Source organism: Nannospalax galili, unplaced genomic scaffold (genome assembly GCF_000622305.1).
Source record: "Nannospalax galili isolate Female #2095 unplaced genomic scaffold, S.galili_v1.0 scaffold1798, whole genome shotgun sequence".
NCBI lineage: Eukaryota > Metazoa > Chordata > Mammalia > Rodentia > Spalacidae > Nannospalax > Nannospalax galili.
Window position 1 is genome coordinate 610104 of NW_008341341.1, and position 5575 is coordinate 615678.

Below are 5575 nucleotides of genomic sequence, written 5' to 3' on the forward strand. Positions count from 1 at the left end.
GGCGGGGCGGGGCTTAAAAATATTTTTAAAATAGCATTATTTTTATTTTATGTATATGAGTGTTATTGCCTGCATGTATGTAAATGCACCTGTGTCATTCAGTGCCCATAGAGGTCAGAAGAAGGCATAGGATCCCCTGGAACTGGAGTTACAGATGGTTGTTAGCCACCATGTGGGTGCTGGGAATCAAATCCAGGTCCTCTGCAAGAGCAGGCACTGCTCTTAATTGTTAAACCATCTCTCCAGCCCAGATTTTTTTTTTTTTTTGGTCTTTTTGAGCCAGGGTCTCCTTGTAGCCCCAGCTGTCCTAGAACTCACTATGTAGACCAGGCTGGCCTTGAACTCACAAAGCTCTGCCTGCCTCTGCCTCCCAAGTGCTAGGATTAAAGGCGTGCGCCACCACGCCCAGCCAGCCCAGATTTTTTAAAAAAAGATTTTATTATCTTATTTTTATGTGTATGACTGTATTGTCTGCATGTATGTAAGTGGACCTATGTTGTGCAATGCCCGTGGAGGTCAGAAGAAGGTGTCAGATCCCCTGGAACTGGAGTTACAGATAGTTGTTAGCTGCCATATGGGTGCTGGGAATTGAACCCTAGTCCCCTGCAACTGCAATCGATGCCCTTAACCACTGAGCCATCTCTCCAGTCTCCCAGATTGTTTTTTTGTTTTGTTTTGTTTTGGTTTGTTTTTTTTTGAGACAGGGTTTCCCTGTAGCCCTAGCTGTTCTGGAACTTACTATGTTCTGGAACTCACCAGGCTGGCCTTGAATTCACAGAAATCAGCCTGCCTCTGCCTCCCAAATGCTGGGACTACAGGCATGCACCACCACGCCCAGCTTCAGATTGTTTTTTTAAAGCTAGAGTCTCCCTATATATCCTGACATCCTCTGAAAGAACAGGAAGTGCCTTAACAACTGAGCCATCTCCAGCCCATCCTTCACCTCAATTGCTGCCACTTCTGTTTCCCACATTGGACAAAAACTCTTTCGTTTCCCAGAGAATCTTCAGTGTTGACACAGACCTAAAATACAACAGTGTTCAATAAATGGACCATTCACTGGCTGCATGAACAAATGGGTGAACTAGTGAATGAATGAATGAATGAATGAATGAACGAATGAATGGCATTTGAAAAACAGGTAACAGTTGACCCTAGGAAATGGGAGCAAGAAAGAATGAGTATTCTAGAGAAAGAATTAAGAGAATTTACCAGGCATGGTGGCGCCCACCAGTGATTCCAGCATGTAGGGAGGATCATCAGTGGAAGGCCAGGCTGAGTGGGAATGTGCTAGGACCCTTCTGTGACCACGGCCTTTCTCCCATTGTAGAAGTTTCCTTGTGCTCTGAACTTCAGAGGACCTCTCCTTTGCCTTCTTTTTCTGTGTTGCCATCTGATGTCCATCGCCAAACCAACATCTTAAAATGAGAGTTCTTGAAGGTTTTCCACGGAGCACATACCTGACACTGGCAGCAAACCAATCACGTCTTCAGCCTCCTTTGTGCTCTTTCCTGTGACCCATGTTCTAGAGAACAGGTTCTGATATCTAGATCTTTCTAACTACCTCCCCTCCTCATACCACAGAAGAAAATCCTGAGTGCCAAGAGGGGTAGGTTACACCAGTCATCCAAGAACTTAGGAGGCAAAGGCACGAGGATTGTTAGGAGTTTAGAGTCAGCTTGGTATACCTAGTGAGTTTCCTGCATTCAGCCTGGTCTGCGTAGTAAGTTCCAGGTCATCTGGGGCTATAGGGAAACCTTATCTCAAAAAAACAAAACAAAACAAAAGCATGAGGGAGTGAGAACCAGAGAGGAAGGAATGAAGGAGGAAAGGAGGGAGGGAGACTGGTTGGCTTGAGCCATCTACCCAAGTTTTTTGGATTTTGTTTTTTTTTTTTTTTTTGGTCTTTTTGAGACAGGGTCTCCCTGTAGCCCCAGCTGGCCTGGAACTCACTATGTAGAGCAGGCTAGACTTGAACTCAGAGAGATCCACCTGCCTCTGCCTCCCAAGTGCCCCACCATTCCCAGCCTGATGAATGTGATTTCTTACTATATGTTAAATATGAATCTTTATATTTACACACAAGAATACCAGTCACCACTCATCAAAGAAGCTACTTTGTCCATCAGATAGAGACTATTACAGAGTTCCACAACTGGTCACACAGAGAATAAGTGTGAGATGCCCCAGCTCTAAGTGACATGTTCATACCTCTACACCTAAGGCTTATGGAACTTAGTGGAACAGGGGGCAGAAAGAATACTAATGCATCTCTCAACTCTCACCAGCGAAGCTTCCTCATGCAAGAGAGGGCAATGAATAAACAAAAGGCCACAACTGGCCAAAGTGTAGAACATAAGAGACTGCAGAGTGTGCATCCCTGGACTTTAATATAGGACTCCTGTATTAAACCTCACCCACCCAGGGCTCAGGGACCATCGCAAAAGAGGGGGTGGAAAGATTGTGAGAGCCATGGTTAGTGTATGACCATAGGAAACAGAATTTCCAGGCTTCTGGGAACTTAATCAAATGAATTTATAGGCATAGTGACAGCATGCACAAGACCCACGTGAACTCAATCAGAAAAAAAGACTCAGCACAGACCTGGGGAAATGGGCAGAAGGCCCTGGTCTTAACTGAGGAACTGTTGGCAGCTAATCACTGCTGGGTGAGGGAAAGTTGGTCTTCTTTAAGGGAGTGACACTAGACAGGCTGAACAGGCTCCAATGGATAAACTCACACTGAGGGACATCTGGGTACACAAACTTGACTCAGTAGGCCTTGACATATATGACAGAATGTACGAAATCCTGTGGACCAGCTATGGGGGCAAATGCAGATAGCCTTTTATTTAAAAAATATAGGGCTGGGAAAAGGGCTGGAGAGATGGCACAGCGGTCAAGAACACTGGTTGTTCTTGCAGAAGACCCGAGTTTGAATCCCAGCACCCATATGGCAGCTAACAACTGTCCATAACTCCAGTTCCAGGGGATCCAATGGCCTCTTCTGTCCTCCACGGACATTGCACGATATGGGTGCACTTACCTACTTAACCTACATGCAGGCATAACACTCATACATATAAAATATAATTTTAAAAAAATCATAAATCTGTAGCCGGGCATGGTAGCACACACCTTTAATCCAGCACTCAGGAGGCAGGCGGATCTCTGTGAGTTCAAGGCCAGCCTGGTTTACATAGTGGTTCCAGGACAGCTGGGGCTACAGGGAGACCCTGTCTCAAAAAGACCGAAAAAAAAAAAAAAAAAAAAAACCAATAAAATATTTTAAAAAAAATATAGGGCTAGGAATATAGTTCAGTGATAAAGCACTTGCCTAGTGTGCATAGGCCTTAGGTTTGCTTCTGAGTACAATTAATTAACTAAATACAAACACTAGAGCTGACGCTATAGCTCAGTGGCAGAGCATTTGCCTAGCATGTATGCTGCCTGGTCAGGCGCAGGGGTGAGTGTATGCCTAGAGTTCCAGTATGCAAACCACTGGGGCAAGAGAATTATTCACCCCAGATAAGCTTGAGGACCTTACTGACACTGTAATAACCAAAAGAAAAAAAAAAATGGAGCTAAGCACCAAGCTTACTATATGCTAAACATGAATCTTTATATTTACACACAAGAATACCAGTCACCACTCATCAAAGAAGCTACTTTGTCCAACAGATAGACTATTACAGAGTTCCACAACCGGTCACACAGAGAATAAGTGTGAGATTGCAAGGTCAAGGCCAACCTGGGCAACTTGGTGAAACCTTTTCTCAAAGTAAAAATTAAGACCAGCCTAAACTACAGAAGACCCTGCTTCAAAACAACAGGACAAAACAAACAAAAACAAAATAAGTAAATGAGCCACAGTGGTGGCACACACCTTTAATCCCAGCACTTGGGAGGCAGAGGCAGATGGATCTCTGTGAGATCTAGGCCACTACACTCACTACAGAGTGAGTTCCAGGCCAGCTGGGGCTACAGGGAGACCCTGCCTAAAACAAAACAAAACAAACCTAAACTAAACAAAACAAAAGAACCATAAATAAATAAACAAACAAACAAATAAATAGAATGAAAACAAGAGAGCCAGCAAAATGGCTGCTAAGTCTGACAACCTGAGTCCTTGAGACTCACTTGATGGGGATAGAGAAGCAACTCCCGAAAGTTTTCCTCTGGCCTCCTAGAAATAAAAAGTAAAAGGAAAGGGCTGTAGATGTATGTCAGGGATAAAGCATTTGACTAGCATGTGGAAGACCCTGTGTACTACAGGAAGATCCTGAGTACTACAAAAACCTCAATAAGGCAGAAGGGGGGGGGGAGAGAGAGAGAGAGAGACAGAGAGACAGAGAGACAGAGAGTCAGAGAGAGACAACAGAGAGTCAGAGAGAGACAACAGAGACTCTCAAACTAGATGTGGTGACGCATGCCTGTAATTCCAGTACTTGGGCACTTGAGGCCAGCCTGGGCTATATGAGACCCAGTCTCAAAGAAAAACAAACAAAAGAGAATGAATAAATCAGCAAAGAAATAGAGTGGCTAAAGCAGGGGCAGTAAGGGAGGAAGCCAGGTGAGAAGGCTACAGGCTACAGGCGTTGGGGAGAGAGTGGGCAGTTGGACCTTGTAGGTCTATAAATACCCCAGAGGGTTCTGGGCAGGGGTGAGGCTTTAAAAGAGTCAGTGACCTTGCAGCTTGGTTACTGTTGTTTTGTGGTATTGTGGGTTTTGTTGTTGTTGTGTTTTGTTTATTTTGAGAGTAATCTCCCTGTAATCTCAGATGACTTGGAACTCCTCCTGTAGACCAGACTGGCCTTGAACTCACAGAGATCCACCTGCCTCTGCCTCCCAAATGCTGGGATTAAAGGCTCGAGCCACCAAGTGCAGCTTTAAGATTTATATTTAGTTAAGTATATGTGTGTATGCCCATGTGAGTCTATGTCACAGAACAGGGCTTTGGATCCCATGGAACTAGAATTACAGGTGCTAATGAAACCTCTGATGTGGATGCTAGGAACCAAACCTGAGTCCTCTGGAAGAGCAGGAAGTGCTCTTAACCATTGAACCATCTGTCGCCCCTCCTTTATTATTATTCATTTTTTTGTTTTTTGAGTTCCAACAGGCCTAGAACTCATTATATAGAACAGGCTGCCCTTGATCTTACAGACATCTGCCTGCCTCTGCCTCCTGAGTGCTGTGACTAAAGGCATGCACCAGCACTTCTGGCTCTTTTTTAGTTTTTAAGATAAGGGCTCATGCCAGGTGTGGTGGCGCACACCTTTAATCCCAGCACTAGGGAAGCAGAGGCAGGCAAATCTCTGTGTGTTCGAGGCCAGCCTGGTCTACTAAGTGAGTTCCAGGCCAGCTGGGGCTACAGAGAGACCCTGTCTCAAAAAGACCAAAAAAGGGGGGGGAACACAGTGCTCATGTAGCCCAGGCTAGCCCAAATTCACTATGTAGCTGAGGAGGATTTGGGCTCTTTCTTTTTAAATGCTATTTATTTTATTTATTATTTTATTTTATTTTATTTTATTTTTGAGACAGAGCCTCACTATGTAGCTCTGGTGATCCCCCTT